This window comes from Symphalangus syndactylus, chromosome 5, assembly GCF_028878055.3.
Source record: "Symphalangus syndactylus isolate Jambi chromosome 5, NHGRI_mSymSyn1-v2.1_pri, whole genome shotgun sequence".
Taxonomy (NCBI): Eukaryota; Metazoa; Chordata; class Mammalia; order Primates; family Hylobatidae; genus Symphalangus; species Symphalangus syndactylus.
In genome coordinates this window covers 102,729,669-102,751,168 of record NC_072427.2, presented here as the reverse complement: position 1 = coordinate 102,751,168, position 21,500 = coordinate 102,729,669, and the positions used below count along the sequence as shown (strand labels likewise).

The 21,500-nt window shown below is 36.1% G+C and overlaps 1 long non-coding RNA gene across 1 annotated transcript in view; it reads left to right on the top strand.

The window, feature by feature from the left end:
- LOC129482875 (uncharacterized) overlaps nucleotides 1-11,990 on the top strand; it is an 86,421-nt gene extending 74,431 nt beyond the window's left edge. The window contains exons 5-7 of the long non-coding RNA XR_008657842.2: nucleotides 3,838-3,951; nucleotides 5,238-5,329; nucleotides 11,729-11,990. This is a non-coding gene — a long non-coding RNA (uncharacterized lncRNA). The remainder of the gene's footprint in view (nucleotides 1-3,837; nucleotides 3,952-5,237; nucleotides 5,330-11,728) is intronic.
- Nucleotides 11,991-21,500: the final 9,510 nt, after the last annotated feature.

The window sequence follows — 21,500 nt, the reverse complement described above, 5'->3', positions numbered from 1 at the left end:
GTTCTAATATTATTGATTTCATAAAGATTTTTCCAACTCTTCCAAAAGATGGAAGTCCTTGACTGTTTCTACAATAATTCTCATGTGTCTTTCATGTATGGCATTTATCACATGACACTGCGTTTTCTCCTGTTTCCAGCACCTAGCACAGTAGTAGACATAGCTGCAGTAGCTTCAACCACTAGTCACAAAAATTTGCTCTCTGCTCTCCAACCCCACCTCCACAGGAAGAACACACTTCCCCACTGTAGCCAGTACCACTGTGTCAATTTCAACCTAGGTCTTACGAAATATGGTGCTTCTTCTCACCCTTGTAGGTGCTTCCAATCACCATTATTTGGTTCTTTCAGAAAAGCTCATACCAAATAAATCAAAGGGAAAAAGAGCTGCTAGAGCTTATGTGCCAAAGTATGAGCAAGAAATTAATATCAAGTGTCATTGTTTCACTATATTGTAGAAACAACTAACAGAAAATAGCTAAACTGATATTTGAGGGACAAACAAACTTAAGAGTCTGTGTGGTATCTTAAGATATTCTAAGGAGAAAGAAATGGAATCAAAACCTGGGACATTTTTGTTGAAAATAAATTAGTTTTCTTAAAACATATTAAATAGTCTTTATGTCCTCAAAGGAACAGCCAACAATAAATATATTTCACTTCTTTAAATTTGAACTCATTTTCATCAGTCTTGGTCAGAGATTTTGTCTTTGAGCACATCCAGCTTGACTGAAAGTTATGTGTTGTTAAATTAATTTTTACCATAGTTTAAATGGATGCTAAGTACTCTCAAATGTTAAGGTTATATCTCTGATGGCATATAGCCCATGACAATATGAGAGAATGAAATATATTTTAAAAGGCATGACATTGCTTCTCCTTTTATGGGATGGAGTTGGCATATTAAGTGAAAACGCTGCTATCCTACAGCATTTTTTGTTAAACCTTTTTGATGAAAATATTTTTCTTGGAGAAAAGAGATATTTATGTTTTAGTGAATTTCAGTATGAGGAAGCAAATTTTAAATGTCCTACTACAACATCCTTTTATATATTAACCCCAATTTCTAAAGTAACATATGTTCAAGTTAAAAATATTTTGAGAATACTGAAATGTATAAACTATAAGGTGAAATCCCATGATTTGGTATCCTAGAGCAAGTACAATTCACATATTGGTACATAATCTTCCAGGTTTACTTTTCTGTGTGTAGAATATCCAAGGCTGGGCATGGTGGCTCACGCCTATAATCCCAGCACTTTGGGAGACTGAGGTGGGTGTAGCACCTGAGGTCAAGAGTTCAAGACCAGCCTGACGAACATGGTGAAACCGAGTCTCTACTAAAAATACAAAATCAGCCAGGCATGGTGGTGCATGCCTGTAATCCCAGCTACTCAGGAGGCTGAGGCAGGAAAACAGCTTGAACCTGGGAGACAGAGGTTTTTGTTCTCCCTTATAAGAGTAGTGAGTATACAATTATTACCAAAATAAAGTTCAAGTATAAAATGATTGTATTAGATTTCTAATGGAAAAAGTACATAGTATGCTTTGATTTTAATTCCAAATAGACTCAAAAAGGGAAGATGATTTGCATCTTTCTACAGAAAACATGTGTAATACACATAATTCTGTGATGCTGCTTTATGACCTATTCATTTAAAAATGTAAGTGTAAACAGTTGGCTTGTTTCAGAAATACAAGTGAGATTTTCCGTTAGCTCTTTCACTTTATGAGTTGTGGTTTAATATGATTACTGCACTGTAAACATCTGAGCTTACAAGACAGGGATGGAGTTGGCACATTATGTGAAAATGCTGCCATCCTACAGCATTTTTGTTAAACCTTTTTTGATGAAAATATTTTTCTTGGAGAGAGGAGATAGGTATGCTTTAGTGAGCTGCAGTAATAAGGAAAAAAATTTAAGTATCTTTCTATATATTAATAACTTAGAATATTCCAAGTGAAATGTACATTTTTTCATGTATGTCTAAGTTTATATGACAGCAGAATTTCAGTACTTAGATACATATTTTTTCTGAAACTTTCAAGGAAAATATGAAACTTAATTTTTTTCCTTTGGCAAGTTATCTGGTCTATGCCAAAGGGCTTCCAACTGCAGAACCATGACTTGTTATTTGTTATGCAAGACTAAATGTGACTTCCTTGCTGCTTCTAAATTTATTCAGTCAAAGTTTCTTATGATCTACATGAACCATACAGAGAAGACAACCTACACTCCTTCAGGCAATTCATTCAATTCATCAAGAGAGAGAAATAAGGAGAGTTAAATAAAGACTCTTGTATAAATAATAACTACTATCATAAATAAGTTAATAGACTTTAAGCAAAAGTTAACATTTTACTTTGAGAGTGAAAGAAAATAGGCCATAAGATGGTCTGTGGAAGGTAAAAATAAACCAATTTTACTGACAGAACTATGGAATATTGATGTATTCATTGCTCTAAATGTGTCAGTTAATTCTCAGGAAGAAAGAACTAAGAAAAACTCAGGAAAACTATTTATAGCTCCAGATACCTATGTACTGATGGAAGAAAAATCTGAGTAATAAATCTAGTGAACAGGAACTTGAAAAGTGAATGCAATGAAAGTATTTTGAAGGTATTAAATTATTATTAGGAGTCAGAATATAGGTGTTACTAACTCATTAAATCTTAAAAGTCTGTTAGGTAGGCATACTATATAGTGGCAGAGTGTTTAACTGTTTTGCACAAAATCACACTGTTGGTAAGAGGCAAAGTCGGGATTCATATCCAGGCCAGCTGGTGTCTGAGACTCTCATCTCAAAATTTCACTTTAGTACCTACTTATCTATTCAAGAAGGCAACTGAGATCTCAAATGAACACTAGAATATCTGGGTAGTCCTGACCCATGAAACATACCATCCTCACAGATTCATTCCATTCAGTGGGTTCAAACATCCATTCTATCTATTTCATTTTCAGAGGAAAACATGTGCCATCCATGAAAGGTGTTAGTTAGAGAGAGGAACACACAGGCATGCAGCGATTTGCAAACAGCCTGTAATTTAGAGATTGAATTCTAGGTTTGATATTTATCCAGGCAGATGATTTTTTTAATTTGAAAAATGCCCATCCTTGCCATCTAAGCCACAAAGTAAGCTTATAATTATGAATACTTTCAATTTCAGAAGCTGACGAAGGAACTTAACGAGTAGAATATGAAAATGAAAGCTTATCATATGTTCAAAAGAAGCAAATCTAATTGAAATGAGGGAGTTAGAATTATATCTTCAAAATATGCATGGGGATACAGCATATGAGCATAGCAGAGAAATTTTTATAAGACAAAATACAAAATTTAGGAGAACTTTATTTTTAGGAGAACTTAAAAATATATATTTTTTATCATCCACAGCAAACGTCATCGTAATGAAGAGATCCCATCCTTCATGGTCACACTCACAGCAATATTTCATCTACTCCTCTCTCCTTCATCTGTTGTCTGTCTTTTCCATGACTTTTCCTTCAACCTTCCTGTTTTTGAATGTATTTTGATGTTATCATGTAGCATAATAGCTCTGTGTCTCCTTCACTCTATATAAAGCTCTTCAGCAATGGGAAATTTGTCATATTTATCATTGTACTCTTAATACTTAGCACAGTATCTGGAGCTCAACAAATATTTTTAAAGAGATTGCCTTATTGTAAGTAACAATGGGTATGTTGATCTATTATATGTTTTCTAGTGATGAAATTATTTAATTGCAGCTACCTAGAGTATTAAGAGAACTAATATAATTCATTTGTGTGGAAAATATGCAATGATGATAATAATGATATATTTAATTCTCATAGTTTGAACAGTACATCTCCATCTTCTGTGGAAATAGAGCATGACGAAAGCATAGACTCTGAGTTTTTTACGGCCCAACAGGATGCAAAAGACAGACAATCAAACAAGCATTGAAGGTAAGCAGAATGGGAAATAAAATAAGAGAATCAAAAAGGTCTAATTTGGCATAATCATTACTTAAGTAGCATTTAGGAATAACTGAGTTGAGATATTATTGGAAACCAAGTATTCTTATGAGGCAATTGTAATTGATCCTGATTTAAGAGTTCGGATGGCTAAACAAGAAGTATAACTAAGGAAAAAAATCAAAGACCAAATCCCAGAATCAGAGACTGTTAAAGGATAAAATTTTAAAAATCTAGAAAAGCCTGCTGACACATGATTTTCAATAGCGGAATTCCAGGAGTTAGATACTGGGACAGTTGGCCTAGTTATTTTAGATATTTGGAGGACAATAAAGAAAGATCCAGGGTTCACAACCAAAGGGAATATTTACTAAACAGGTAAGAGAGCACTATGAATGTCACTTTTGTTATAAACAGTTCTTTTAAATGACGTGATTTTAGCTTTGGAAACATAAACTTGGCAATAGCGTTCAGGATGGATTCGAGGAAAAACAAATACTGAATATAAAGAGGACAGAGGTGATAGTTCTTGAAAATAATTAAAAGAACCTGAACTTTGGTATGCCTGAATTTTAGCACAGAGAATTACAAAGAAGGAAGAGATAATAATTGAGAATATGTGGGGAGTAACCAAAAGTACATTTTATAAGGCCATAAAAGCATTTATCCCAGAAGATGCTATAATTAGAGATAGCAAATAATGAACCTATGTTGTACTTAACAGGGTGTGATAATTAGAAAAGAGAGAGGCAAAATTAACCACACTCTCAAAGAAAAGCTTTATAAAACAATGAATATTTAGCTACCTTGAAGGAAACACAAAAAAAATAGATAGGTAAAGAGAATATGTGGAAGAATTTCCACGTAAGGAGTCAAAGCATGGGCCAGTGTTTTAGAATCAATAGTTACTCATTCTGATTTTAAGCTGGCAAGGTAGGATTCAGACTGATTGAAACTACATTAATACAGAGTAGTTGTGGGGGGAAAAAGTTGGGATAGATAAATGTTTCAGACATTATTAATCTGGAAACTACATAGATATACTTATATGTAAAATGAACAGCGTAAGGGAGGTTTGTAAGCTCTGAAACAAACAAACAAGCAAATTAAAAAAAGACATTAGAAATCATTCTTATAAGAGTATCAGTGAAGAATTGGAGTTAGGTTTCATGGCAGATTAAGGTTCCATTAGGAGGCAATTAGAAGACAATGGTATTGATTTGCTAAAGATGAAAGGACAAATGCAAGAAAAATACTGTCTTGGTGTCTTTTGACAGAGATAGGAACAGGATTACCCGAAGATAGCCAAGTTAGCTAGGGGTGGTAAGCAAGCATGCAAGCAAATAAAGAACTTTGGAGGAGCAATTAGGTGAGTGCGCACATATTCCGTCTGTGATGGTGAAAGAATATCCTGTTTGTGTAAAGATCTTTTAAGCAGATAGAAATCAAAAACTGAAACCTTAGTAAGTATTTGGGGCTAGAGAGTTAGGTTTCATAAGATAGTCCAACTTACTTGAGTGGGTGATTTTCATAAAAAGGACGGAGTGGACAAAGACTAAAAGATCAAGAATGGATACTTGGAAGGCCATTACTACTACAGATCAGGAAGAAAAAAAGCCAACCAAGAAATTAAGTGATGATGATAATGATGATGATGATGTCATAATAGTAATATGTGCCAGTTTTTGAGCAATTATTCTGAGCCAGTGGCTACGATAAGGTCTTTACATTAAATGCTCATAACACCATCTTTAAATAAAGACGTAGAATCGATAGAATTCAGTAAAATGCCAAAGCAATGTCTCAGTTATCAAGAAAGGGCAGCTTTTTAGGATGATCATTATCAGATCTTACTAAGACGTGAAATGGATTAAAAAGTTCCTACGGTCTGGCTAATGTAGGTACAACAAATTGGAAAGCCTGTTAAGGAAGAATAATGACATTAGAAAAGGCAGGTTAAGGGCCTCTCTGCTGTTCAATTAAGGATAAGAACCAAAAATGGCCCAAAAATTCATGTGGAAGAATGATGATTTTATACTAATGTTGGCATGGTACTACTAAGAGTGTTTAAAGGATTACAAATGATTCCCAGCAGGCTGAACTCTTATACAAGTAATTCTATTCATAAGTGTTCTTTAGTGGCTTTCATAGAATCAATAAATTAATAATATAGATTTTTCCAAAAAATAAATAGTACTAAGAATAATACTTATCTATTATTCATTATAATAACCAAAGGGTTATATTAGCCTTGATACTAACAACCTTTCATGTTAGATCTTATTACATGACTTCATAGTTAATAAATAAAATTGAGATCTGGACCGTTTAAGTAATTTGCCCAATGCACCTAGCTATACGTACCAGAAACAGGCTTCCAGACCAGATACGCAAAGTCCCATAGCATTCCTCATTCCCACTGTTCCACACTGCCTCCTGCAAGAGTTTGTATCTGCCTCTCTGCTCGTTAAGAGAGAGACAAAAGATAAATAATTTAAACCAACAAAGGCACTGTGTATAATTCCCTTTTAACAGTTTTTTCATTAACTTGAGGTATTGGGAACTGGGCTCAAAATAGTTGACAATCTGATGGTCTTAATCCCTAAAAGGTTTACTCAACTTATGAAGTTGGCAGAAACACGATTAATACCATTTGCCTTATGAAAACTATGGTTCCACAGTAATTACACAAAGAATGTCACAAATGTGAGTTGTGCTCTGAATAATAGGAAGATAGTTTAAGATGTGAAGAATGAGAGGTCACCATTATAGTAAACTCTCTGCTGACAGATGATTGTTTTTATATTTTTATAATTTCCACAAAATTTCCATCCAAGGTCATTTTTAATTTATACCACACATTATTTCTCTTGATCCACCTTTTTCTCAAGGTACACTATGCTAAGGTTTTGTTTTTATTATCCCACCCACATGTGGTTGGCCTACACAAACACACACACGCCCAGCCTGGGTTTTTTCCCATCACAAATACCTGTGGTATTCATACTATGGGAAAAAGAGTAGCTTGGTTAAAAGTTGATGTAGAAGTTTATTAATGTCCAAACCCAAACTTATTACATATTGCACAGGCAAATGCTACAAAATGATAAAGTTATGGAAGTAGAGTACTCAGAAGCTTAGAGGCCAAATATATACATATTTATTTTGTCCAACAAGAATATAAATATCATTGCCCCTAAGCATGTGCATAATAGGAAACAAGGAAGGGCACGACATCATTTGAAGAAAGTCAAGAATCACCTCCACTCTTCCTTAAGTGTTTTTCTAATGGTGTGTTCTTTCACCTGAAAATACTACCTATAATTCTATTGATATGTATTTTTTCTCTCTTACATACACACACAGAACACAATCATATTAATGAAAAAAATGTTACCTGTGAGTGAAGGCTATTCAGTCAGGAATGCCACCAGTTTTACCTTAAAAAACAAAGGCATATATACAGAATGGTCAAGTACGAAACTTAGCTGTTCAGAACCCAGACAAGAAGAAGGGTGGGTTTCACGCTTAGGGAACTGCTGGTACATTTAGAACCAAAGAGAACCTGGGAGGGGGAGCCCTGGGAAATAGGCGAGCTGAGAGGTAGGGAAATCATGCATGTGCTAATGGATGTGAAAGATATTTAAACGGATAAAGAATGACAGCTACAAAGTGGCCCATTGACTCACAAGCACGTTTACAGGTGCCAAGCAACGTATCAGCTCTTCTTCCCATTTTGGGGGCGCTGGTTGTGTTGTCATGCATGTTTTTGCTCAGCAACACCTCCCCCACCTCTGCTTACTGGTACATGACATTAAAATACATGCACTTTCACTTCTGAATTCCTTGTCCCCCAGCCGCAAGAATTTCATTTTGAGTGTATGTGGATTTTAAGTCATTCTGGTTGAGGATGATCAGAAAAAGATGAAACTAGGAGATGGGGAGGGAAAAGGAAGACAAAACAGCAGGGAAAAACGCTTTGCCAAAGCAGCCACAGGAGAGATAAAAGAAGCCCAGCACTCACAATCTTGTCTGAGGAAGGCAGCTCAGACATACGTGAAAGGGATTGATAGTGCCAGACCATAGTTCTCTCCTGGCACGCGGTACCTTAGAGCAGAAAGTTAAGCCCTGGGTCCTTGTGAACAGCAGAAGAGGGCTGACAAACACCTGGTCCCCTGTGGCGGACTGAACGCGTTAAAAATGGTTACATGCAACTTCTTTCCATCTGAAGTATTCAAATTGCACGGTCTCTCTCATAGAATTAAAAATCAAAGTCATCATCAGAAAGATATTAAGTATTTGGATGGAAGATCAGACTCTGAGGAAAAGGAAGTGCTTCTTAGAGTCTTACACACAAACTGTCTGCCACAGAGTGCAATTTATAAGTATCTCATTTCAACCACAGAAGGAAAGGAACGAAGGGTAAAATGGAGATACACAAAATAATATTTATACTCTTTGGATCTAATATGTCATCTTTATAATTTTATTTTCATGAGTAAGAAAAATTTTAAAAACACACTTTTATTAAGGAGGTTAACCTGAAAATTGTCTCTTCATCATCTTTAGTCCCATAAGGTAAGGATTACACATTGGGGTGCCTTCCTGCCGCAGCCAGGAAACCTCAGTAAATGACACCTCTTAGTTGAAAGGCGATAGAGTGATGAGGATTGAGCTAAGTTTGAGAGCACATGCCCGGTTTTTTTAAATTCAATTTTCTTAAACCACTTGGTAAACCAAAGAAATAGGTCTGTGAGCCACAAGCTTTTCTCAGTCTGCCAGTTTTAACCTCTCAATGTCTTAAGTTCCTCAGCAGCAAACTGTCCTGCCACAGGGGTTTTAAGTTAAAAAAAAAAAAAAAGAAAAAAGAAAAGCACTAAAAATGGAAATACAAACAAAGCAAAACCTTCAACTTAAGAAAATATGTGTTTTCCTAGACTTGTGGCTTTCAAACTTCAATTTCTGATGTTATTTCTTTTTTTGAACACTTTGTGCTGAGTTTTTTTTTGTTTTTTTTTTTGTATTTGATATGTGTTGATACTTCGACAGGAAGCTTACAAGGATGATATCCACTTTTGTGTGGTTTTATCAAAATGAATACTGGGGGAATAGAGGTATTCTACTTGTAGATTAAAAACACAAACATGTACATACATGAATATATAAAACATACAAAAACTCACAAACATATACACACATGCCATCACAGATATACAAACGTACATGTATATACATAAATACATACACACACGCATACACATACACACACAGAAATTCAGAAACACATTTGAGAAGTCTGCCAGGCCTTCTAAAATGTATAAAGGCTCCTGTGGGAGAATATTTTGGGCTCTCTAGCAAGGGTAGACCAGAGTTGGTTTTTAGTATGGATCAGAGTCTGCCCAGAAATTACTCCATATTGCTGGGCCTGGTAACCCTTACCAATTTCCCTGCACCTCATTTTGACCTTGCCTGTAGCTGAAAAACAAAAGCTGCTGCTTTTGTGACTCTTCTTTAAACTAAAATTTAAGGGAAATATGGCCCCATTTCTTCCTGATCATTACATCTCACACTTTCATTCTTGTTCCTCTGTCCTGGGTAGCAAGTATTTTTTTAAGTAGAAACTTCCTTCAAATGATTGGATATGCAGATGTCTTTTCCGATCCTCAGCTGAGGTGGCCTAAATATAGATGTATTAATTTGTCCTGTGTTATTTTATTACTTTTGCAAATTATGTAAGTTGGGCAACATCTCCAAAACACTTAAATATAACAAAACTAGAGCTAAGGTTTAGACTTAGAATTTCAGTGATTTTTTTTTAATTGAATGAAGACACTGATTTTGTTTTATTTTCTTCTATTTTTATTATGTTTTAAACTTTTACTTTAGGTTCACGGGTACGTGTGCAGGTTTGTTATACTGGTAAATTCATGTCACAGGTGTTTCTTGCATAGATTATTTTGTCACCTCAGTACTAAATCTAGTACCCACTAGTTACTTTTTCTGCTCCTCTCCCTCCTCCCAATCTCCACCATCAGGTAGGGCCCAGTGTCTGTTGCTCCCTTTTGTAAGACACTGATTTTAATGGCTATCAAACCATAAAGCCTGTTGATATTAGAAAATTTTGTGAGGTTATTGAAAATAATTATATAAGTTGGGCAACAACTTATTGACTTTGTTCTGTACCATATAGGCAGGAAGAATTCTACAAGTGAAATTGCGGTTACAACTTTTAAACTATCTTAGATTAATTCTTGTGGTATGCAGAATCCTAAGATGGCCTCCAAGAATTCTGCCCCCTGTGTATATACCTTATCTATCCCCTTCCTTAATTACAGAGGAAAGCTACACATGATAGCTGTCACTGCCATGATTATGTTATATAACAAAAGAGAAGCAGATCTGCACATATAATTATGGTTCCAAATCAGTTGAAGTAATCAAGGGGAGAATATTTAGCAGGCCTAATGAGACGAATCCTTTCAAGGTGGATCTGGATGTCAGAGACTGTCTCTCCTGCTGGTTTTGGAGTAGCAGGCCACCAAGAGTTAGGTAATCACACAGAAGTTAAATTTGCCAATGACTTTATGGCCTTGGAAGAGTATCCTAAACCTTAGATAAGACTCCAGCCCCAGCCGACACCTTAATTTCAGCCTTGTGAGACCCTAAGCAGAAGACTCAGTTAGGCCATTCCCAGGTTCCTAATCCACGGAAATAGACAATCTACGTATGTTCTTTTAAACTGCCAGATTCAAGATAATTTGTTATACAGCAAATGAAAACCAATACAGCTCTCCTACTGAGCTTGCAAATACAGCAAAGCACAACCATTTAACAGTTAAATAATACTAAAGTAAATCATTCTAAAATTATTTATACTTCTTGTATTAATAATTTTTAATAATCAATATTAGTTGATTATTAAATATTATTACATGTATAATAAATAATATCAGTTCACTTCTTGCCGTATACCTAGTAAGACATGTCAAAACATTCTTTTTCAGTGTGACAGACTGATTGCTAAAGTTTTCCCATTTTTCTACTTTCTTGGTATCCGTGCCCCAGGCAATTTAACTTTGTATCTTTCATCAAGAGGTAGAATCTATTTGCTGTAACTGGCGATGTGACTTGCTTTGGCCCATAGAATATGTTGGAAACGATGGTGTGCCAGTTTCAAGCCTAGGTCTTAGGGGAGCCTGCATGTCTCTGGTCTCTTGGGACTCTACCAAGACCTAAGAAAAACCTTAGGCTAGCTTGCTGTAGTATGAGACATGTGGACAAATCCTAATGGTTCCAACTATCCCAGACAGTCTGTGTTTAGCCAACTCTTTGCCTGATCATAGATAGTTGAGCAATCTCAGTTGGGAGCAGCTAAGCCTCGCTAGCTCAGCAGACCTATTCAGTGAACCCATAGGTAAGTAAGAAACAAAAATATGTTGTTTGTTTTAAGGTATTATGTTTTGGTGCAGTTTGTTGCCCAACAATATATTGGTTATAGCTAATACATACAATAAATAATGTTTATAATAAAAGCAAATACCATGATAGCTAATACATACAATAAATAATGTTTATAATAAAAGCAAATACCATGATTGAGAGAATTTATCTTGAATCTTTTTCATTTTTACAAAAGATAAAATAATAATTATACAATATTTCCTGATATAATTACTGTATAATATGTATAACTTTATCATATTACTGTGAAATAATAAATTCAAAATATCAATTTCAATATATGTTTTACACACTCCTTATTTTGTAGATGCTTTATGTGATTTATAAATGCAAATATAAAACCTCTGTCCTCACTAACTGCTAGCCACAGAGTCAATGACAAGGATATTAAAAGTTATAAAGGCTTATCAACAAAGTGATGCTTGGATGTGTGTCATTATAGTGTACTTCTGTATTTTTCAAGTTGTTCAGCCAGAGCGTGGAGATCTTCAGTACGAAAACTCATTGTTCTTTGAAGACAGCTTATTTTATACTTGGATTGCTCTGAGCATTAAAAATGTTTTTCGTTATTTGGGCCAAACATTGTCGTCCTCTAATTTGTATACACCGACCCTAGTTCTATCTGCTAGGGGGCTTAGGGGTCATGTAGAGCAGATTTAATTCCTGTTGCACCCAGATTGTGGTACTTTGTTATGACAGCCATTAGCAAACTCATACACCAACTAACCCCATAATACCACTAATTTTGACTAAATATTCTAATGTAGCAAATACTTTGTTACCCAGAGCCATGCCTTCTGTAGGTATTCGATTATGGGTATCTACAAATGATATTTTGGATAAACTTTTGCCACTGCATGCCGTGAACTACTAGTCCCCCTTTACCAATGGAAACAAGGTCATTATGCCTTTAATATGCTCAAAACAGAGAATCATAGCCAGAAAATTCAGAACTAATTAAGGAGAGAACTTATCCTTAAGATTCTGTTTCTCTAGGACCACTCTGGTACACAATTCTCTTTAAATCAAGTAAGAGAAAGGAAGAGAGAGGGAGCAATGTGTGTGTGTATATATATACATACACACATACTTATACATAAATATATAATAGATTTTTTCAAATATATACATATATAATGTTATTACCAGAATTTGGTCTTGCACATTTGGGGAAGTGGGTTACGCAGCCTCTATAAAGCTGTCATCTTGCAACTGATACTGGAGTTGAAGTCTACAGAGCCGGAAGTGAGGAAGGGAACATGCATGTAAGTTGGTGAAGTCAAGTGCAAGCTAGAACTCACAAGCACTAATTAGAACCTCATGAGGACAGACAAATTCACAGTAGTTGTTTCTGCCTCTGACTCTAATGACAAGTATATTCTGAAGAAGCTGGGCCTTTTTGTTGTGGAGATAAAGACAAAGACACACATGCACACACACACACACACACACACACACACACCCACCCCTGACCTAAAAGTCAAAGAAGTGAAGGAAGACCTAGGGGAAGACAGAAGTTGCAGACAGCCATGGCTTCAAGTCAGTGAGATGAGTTAGCAGATCAGCAAAAGTCTCTATGAGCTGCGACATGGCTTCTCCTTTTCTTCCTTACTCCAAATAACCCCACAATCTTCATTTGTCCTGAAATTTCTATTTAATTCCACACTAAATAGAAACACACACGAAAGGAAATTCTGGAATATGCAGTTCAAGTTCAGTCTAGCCAAGTTAACACATTACAAAGTCATCACAAGCATCAGGCTTTTTATGACCTAGCCTGGGGTGTCACAGTATAAACTTAGGGTGTTTGATTAACCTATTCTATTGTCAATTCCGCCTGTCTATTCTTCACAATCCCACTGAGAATAAAAAATCTCACATTTCGTAAGGATAATTGTCAAATAATTTGTGGTCATATTTTAAAAGGTACACAGTAGATGCGTGTGTATGTGCGTTTGTGTGTTGTGAATGTGTATGTGAGAGAGGGAAATCGACTGGCATAGAAAATATGGTAAAATGTTGAAAATTGGGGAATCTAGGTGCAGGAAGTAAGAAATATTATTTTTACTGCTTTTGCAGCTTTTTCATCATTTTAAATTCTTGAAAAGAACAACATGAGAAAATGGAGGTAGCAACCTAAGGAGAAGTAGATGTTTACTCACATGTATAAAGTTCATTATTTTTCATTATCTTGTGGTTTTAACAAATTATTTGAAGAGTTAATAAGAAAAAAACGAAGCATGTCTCTACTCTTTTTGTGTCAGATAGCTTCTCCACCCAAATGTCACTGGCTTGACAGTGCAAAAGAGAGTTGTGTGGAATGTGCATTTAATTTCAACCAGTAGATTAGCTTAGACGTTTAAATTATCTAGTTACTATAATAATTTACTATTTTTCTTCTAAACAGAAAAATATCAACTTTATATAGCCATATTTTCTAAACTTGAGGGTACATTAAAGGAATTTCTGCGAACCAGATGTTTTCTTCTTTGCATGTAAAGTGGGTCAGTTAAAATTTTGTTATCCTGCATTTCACGTTTTCCAAATACTTGTTTCAGTGATTTGATGAAAATTGCTAATTTGCCAAGATACATCTTTTTCTGAGTGCCAAAAGTTCTAATCTTTTTCTGATTGATTCTTGCTGTCACTCCTTCAGTTTCAGCATGAATGTCAGGGCCCCCTGAACTGCTTGCAGTCCTGCTGCTCTTTCTCAGATAGTTCAGAATTACAGCTTCAGTCTAGGATTGAATGTGGTCATTTCAATCATTTTCCATTCCCCGAAGAGACTATAATTCTCTCATAAAATGCTTATTAGGGAAGACATTGGGAATTCAGAACAATTTTATTTTCTGCTTATCTTCCAAGGGCCATGAGATCAGGATCCAGATGTTCTGACTCAGCCAAAGGCAGGACTGTTCCCTGGCAAAGGAAAAGTGAGATTATGCATGCAGGAGACAAAGAGGACTGGGAATGCATATGCCTAAGTGATAGATATACCAGCATAGCCACTTCTAATATATTTACTGAGACAGAGAACATAAAGGCTTGTTAGAAGACTGAAGTGTCCTTTGACTGTCACCATTGTAAATGCAGTTGAAAAATAAAAGATTACATAACAAATTGAAACAAGTATAGCAGGGTTATTGAGAAAATAGGTTACCTTATTTCATGCAGTTGGGAAGGTTCAAGTTAGAGTAGTAGCAGGGAAAGATTTTAAAAGCATCATTACACTTGCTATGAAACAGGAATCATTCTTGCTCTCCCTTCTTTGCTCATTTTTGTACTCCCCAAGCTCCCTCTTCCTGTTTCTATGGTTTTTTTCTGTCTTCCAACCAAATAAAATGCTATCTGAAAACAGCCATTTTAAATCTATTTTTACTTCTTTTTCTTTGTTTCTCCACAGTTGCATTTGCTTACATTGAGAACATATTACAAGAAGAAAAATAAAAATGAGTTTGTGTTTTAATTTTTGAACAACAAATACAACTACTATTAAAGCATTTGTCATCTTTCTTAGTTAAGTTCCTTTATGTCTCCTTCTTTGCTCATTCCAGCTCTCTGTATACACGGTTCATCACATCATTCAGGCTTATACCCAAATGCCATTTCAGAAAGCATAACCTGTGCTACATGTTACCTGAAGCATGCTTTGATTTCAACTAACATGCTTCACTGAAATTTTGAAATCTAATGCTAAATATGATGTCTTTTAATGGCTTATAAGAAAAATACTTTTGCACATGCATATGCAAAAGTCCATAAAGCAGTATCTATGAGAAGTTTCCATCTTTAAATGAGACAGAGTGAAAAACAAAACAAGCAACTTTTGTCAGTAACCCTCAGCTTACTTGGAGACTCGCCAATTACTATAAGAATGCTGAGTTTTGTATTCCTAATTAGTGTGGGGCGTATTGTGCCTTGCTGTCAATTTCCACACAAGGAATGGCTTACTGATTCCGACCCTTCCTTCAGCTGAGGGATTACTACTCATGAAGCTGACAAAGCTGTGAAAGACGGTGTTAGACAAGTAAAGCTCAGCAGGCTTTTATGTTGAAAATTTTCTTGGAAGAATGCTAACCTCTATCAAAGAGTCCATGCCAGGCAGGATAGCTCTAGTGATTATATATATATACACACATATACACACACACACACATATTTATGTACACACACACAAATATATGTATATATATGTGCATTTTATGTACATATATTTGCTGTATAATGCAGGTGATATATATAACACATTTATTATATATTATATAAAATATGTATATATAAATAATATATATTATATATAATATTATACATCTCATCTATATTATATAGCAAATATATGTGATATATATATCTCATATATATGTGATATATATATCTCATATATATGTATGTGATATATACATACATGTGATATATATGTATATCTTGTATACATATATACAATTAATATATAATACAGGTAATATATATTTTATATATAATACTAGTGAAATAGTCAGTATATTGTATATTCTATATGCAATACCAGTGATAGTATTAACCAGTCCTGGAGGCAGTTAAATAGAGTAGGCTTGCAAACAATTTGCATGTCAGATTGAAATTAAACTTAAACCTCTGCCCCTTAACAAGCCATACTATTTCAAACTTGAAAAAGACTGTAAGGATCATCTAGTCTACTTGTCATCAGCTAGGGAACTCATCTTTTTTATGATGTTTTCAGTAGGTACCCAACCCATTTCTACTTGTTGCGGTCTTTGCACTGTACACTTAGGAGTCAGATACACTTGGCTTTACATATTCACTGCAATTCTTAGCTCTGAGATCTAGGGAAACCTTCTGAGTCTGTTTTCCTCATTTAAATAAGGGTAATATTAGGCATTTCATGTGGTTCTGGGGATTCTGCAAGGTAATATATTTAACATTCCCATTATAGAGACCAGAACAATATTTGTTTAATAAATACAAGTTTCTTTATCCATTCCTTCCAGTTCTGGGAAGGTCATTAACCTCCCAATCAGTTTGTTCCATTGTTGAACTGGAAGAGTTGTTAGAAAGTTCTTTCTTGTACTATAATCTGCCTTTCTGTTTTTCTCATCTGTACTTTTCAGTTGTGGCTTTGAGCTTCCCAGAAGTAGTTTCTGTCTATTCCCATAAGTTAGTAGGTATCGTTTGAAGATGGTAGAATCACTCGATTGTTATCCAGAGTATATATTCTCAGTTACTTTTACTAATTTTCAATTGATATGGTTTCTGTACAGTTTAACTGTACAGTCTGTTAAAGCAAACTAAATATCGCCGGAGAAGGACTCTGTATTTCTATATTTGAGTCATTGTGGATGAACCATAACCTAGCTTAAGAGTCAGAGAAGCCGGGCGCGGTGGCTCACGCTTGTAATCCCAGCACTTTGGGAGGCCGAGGCGGGCGGATCACGAGGTCATGAGATCGAGACCATGGTGAAACCCCGTCTCTACTAAAAATACAAAAAATTAGCCGGGCGTGGTGGCGGGCGCCTGTAGTCCCAGCTACTCGGAGAGGCTGAGGCAGGAGAATGGCGTGAACCCGGGAGGCGGAGCTTGCAGTGAGCCGAGATTGCGCCACTGCACTCCAGTCTGGGTGACAGAGCGAGACTCCGTCTCAAAAAAAAAAAAAAAAAAAAAAAAAAAGAGTCAGAGAAGACTAAAAACCTACCTTAGGAGTATGTGCCTGTAACAATAGCTAAGTCCTGGCCAATCCCAGCCACCATACTTCAACCATTTATACATTGCTGAGTGTTTATTCTGTGTTCAAATAAGGCAAACGCTGAGCTGTAACCAATCCAGGCATTCTGTACCTCACTTCCAATTTCTGTACATCATTTTTCTTTTTTTGTCTATAAATCTTCTTCCACCACATGACTGTGGCTGTGCTGGAGTCTCTGTGAATCTGCTGTGATTTGGGGGCTGCTTGGTTTGTGAATCATTCATTGCTCAATTAAACTCCTTTAAATTTAATTTGTCTGAAGTTTTTCTTTTATCAAGTCCGATCCTACTGGACAAAATTAAGTAGCTGAATGACCCAATCTCTTCTTCCTCAAACTATCCATATTCATCACTCAGAATTTCTGAACACTACATTTAAATTCATTATGATTTAACTATTTTTTAAATTACATTCAATTTTTAATCACATAAAACCTAGCAATTTTCATGGGAGGACACACTGGAGTTGTATTATACGTCTTCTTTGTCACTGTCACACAAACCCAAGCATGAATCCTAAATCTAGCTCTGTATTAGTCAGGGTTCTCTAGAGGGACAGGACTAATAAGATAGATGTATACATGAAGGAGAGTTTACTAAGGAGTATTGACTTACACGATCACAAGGTGAGCTCTCACAATAGGCCATCTGCAAGCTGATGAGAAGGAAGCCAGTCTGTGCCCCAAAACCTCAAAAGTAGGGAAGCTGGCAGTGCAGCCTTCAGTCTGTGGTCAAAGGGCCAAGAGCTCCTGGCAAACCACTGGTGTAAGCCCAAGAGTCCAAAATCTGAAGAACTTGGTGTCCAATGTTTGAGGAGAGGAAATATCCAGCACAGGAGAAAGAGGAAGGCTGGAAGACTTAGCCAGTCTAGTCCCTCCACGTTCCTCTGTCTGCTTTATCCTAGCCACGCTGGCAGCTGATTAGATGGTGCCCACCCAGATTGAGGGTGCGTCTGCCTCTCCCAGTCCACCGACTCAAATGTTAATCTCCTTTGGCAACACCGTCACAGACACACCCAGAACAATACTTTGCATCCTTCAATTCAATCAAATTGACACTCAATAATAACCATCACAAGTCCACTCCTTGTCGACTTGAACTCATATACACCTCCTGAAATCATACATAATCTTCAAATAAAGACAATAATACGGTCATAATTACACCTAACATAATACAGCTATCCTTTGTACAACCAAAACACATCAATCTCCAACCTAGATGCTATGACATAAAGTTAACAACACTTAAATACTCATATGAAGTCAATAAATCTTATGTCACACAACAAAGGAGAAAGGAAATAAAACGAAGATATGTTAGTACAAGTGTATACATGCACAAACATGTTCTTAAAAAAATAAGAAGGAAATACTCATTACAATTATAGTCTTCTTTTCTACAATTGGTCATGTGGTTGTAGCTGGTATTGATGACTACCTTCTTCTACTACTCATTCTATATTATGTTTGCCTTCAGCAAGCACCTCAGCAGTCATGGATTTTTACCTGGTGAAGTGACCCCAAACCTTCATTTCTAAAGAGTCTGGGCCATTTGTAGTCCTTCCCAGATTGGGCTGTTGTAGTTTCCCACTGACCTTAATCACAGGGCATGGTAATACTAAGAGATGCCCTAAGGGATCTCATGTATTCCACCCATACTCTTCCTTACCTCCATTGTGGAGTAGTAGACTTGCACAGCAGCCTGGACCTGTTGCAGAGCCTTCTCCTGTTCTGGACCCCACTCAAAGCTGGCAGCCTTTTGGGTCACTCGATAAATGGGCCAGAGTAACATACCCAAATGAGGAATGTGTTGCCTCCAAAATCTAAGTAGGCTCACTGGGCATTGTGCCTCTGTCTTGGTTGTAGGAGGAGCCAAAGGTAGCAACTTATCCTTTACCTTAGAAGGCATATCTCAACAGGCCCCACACCACTGGTCCCCTAGAAATTTTACTGAGGTAGAAGGTCCCTGAATTTTAGTCAGATTTATTTCCCATCCCCTGGCATTCAAATGTCTCACCCGTAAGTACAGTGTGTTTTGCTACTTATCACTCACTGGATCCAATCAGCATAATGTCATCAATGCAATGGACCAGTGTGATATCTTGTGGAAGGGAAAAGCAGTCAAGATCTCTGCAAACAAGATTATGGCACAAAGCTGGAGAGTTGATATACCCCTGAAGTAGGACAGTGATGGTTTATTGCTGGCTTTGCTAGCTGAAGGCAAATTACTTCTGGTGGGCCTTCTGGACAGGAATGGAGAAAAAGTCATTTGCCAAATCAATGACTATATACCAGGTACCAGAAGATGTGTTAATTTGCTCAAGCAATGAAACCACATCTGGTACAGCAACTGCAATTGGAGTCACACTTGGTTAAGCTTATGATAATCCACTGTCATTCTCCAAGATCCATTTGTCTTCTGCACAGGCCAAATAGGAGATTTGAACAGGGAGTGGAATCACCTCTCCCATGTCTTTCAAGTCCTTGAGGGTGGCACTAATCTCTGGCTTCCCTCCAGGGATGTGATATTGTTTTTGATTTACTCTTTTTTCTTTGTCATGTGACATAAGATTTATTGACTTCATATGGCTGCTGTTGGTTTCCCATGTAATTAAAATGCCCTCTGGGTCAACAGAATATTTAAACCAATTAATGAAATAAATAATTATACACATCTATCACTGTATATAGTAAAATAAATATTATTTGCATTGTTCTTTAGTCAGTGAACAACGACCTCCTCTTTTCTTGAGTTGATATGAAAGTTGCAAGGTTGACAGTTAACTCATTAAAGAAAAAAAATCATAGAGATGATGATGAGGGATAATTATATAGTTTTATGTGTATTTACTTGAAGTGTTGTTAAATATTAACTACTCTTCTACTCTTCCATTAAGTCTACCTAGGTCTGCAGAAGGTATCAGTTATGATGCATTTTTAGTTATGATAATAAGTATAATATTAAAAGTGAAGTTTACATTTAAACTCAATACATATGCTAAATTATAAACAAATGGTAATTGTTTGAAACTTAAAACATTGAATCTCTAATACATTTATGTAATTAAGTATGAATAATAATTATGGAGCGGAGAGTGGTATGTATCTTTTAAAATAGAATTTTAATAATGATAGCATTGCTGGAAGTCCAATTTCTTCTTAAAAAAATTGGCTTGTTCTAAGCAAGATTTGTCATTCTTCATAAATAGTATACAGGAGCTCAAGTGTAATACTTCTTAAATTAAACTTTGAAATGAAGATTAATATATGTTTGATAAAAAAAAAGCTTTGACTGCTTTAAACTTATTCAAATTAAAATATCCTAGATGATTTATACTCCAGAAAACTGAAAGCTAGACAAACAATCAAAGATATGTCTACCTGATCTAAAAATAGCCAGCACCTTTTAAAATGTAACAGAAGCTATTGTCAACAAGACCTAATTGCCCCATTTGTTTCCTTATTGACTTGATTCCCTGATGTTATGTTACTCACTAGAAAGTTTAGTGCTATTCTATTCTCTGTTCCAATTTCACCTGAAAGAGGAAGCATATTGGACAAATGTATGCCTTGTTTTTTTTTTTTTTTTTTTTGAGATGGAGTCTTGCTCTGCCACCCAGGTTAGAGTGCAGTGGCGCAATCTCAGCTGAGTGCAACCCCCACCTCCCGGGTTCAAGCAATTCTCCTGCCTCAGCCTTCCGAGTAGCTGGGATTACAGGCCATGCGCCACCACATCCAGCTAATTTTTGTATTTTTAGTAAAGACAAAGTTTCACCATGTTGGTCAGGCTGGTCTTGAACCCCTGACCTCGTGATCCACCTGCCTTGGCCTCCCAAAGTGCTGGGATTACAAGCGTGAGCCACTGTGCCTGGCTGTCCATTCTGTTTAATTGGCCTTCTTATGGGTAAAGTGTTCATCCTCCTAGATTGAATGCTGTTAATTCCAGAGTCCATTTGAGATAATGTGATCCTGACACTGACATTAAAATTTTGCATGCAATTAGTCACAGTGATTGTTCTGGAGGACATGGTATCCAATACAATGCAATGAGACTCAATTGCGAGTCTTTACAAAACAATTGGAAAAAGAGAGTTGTCCTTTCTGCTAAGGGATGCTGTAAATATAAGGTATATTTCTGGGTCATTTTGCAAGGACCTTATCACCAGAACTTGGAAGCCTGTGGGAAAAAGAGACAAAACAGAAAGGGTATCCAATGTAGAGTCAAGATATAGATAAAATTGAAGCTTGAAAGTTTTGGTTGACTCTCTTGGTGCCAACTATCTGGATAAATTCTACATTTTGCTTTTTGTTTTTGTTTCTTTTCTTAAGGTGGTTTGA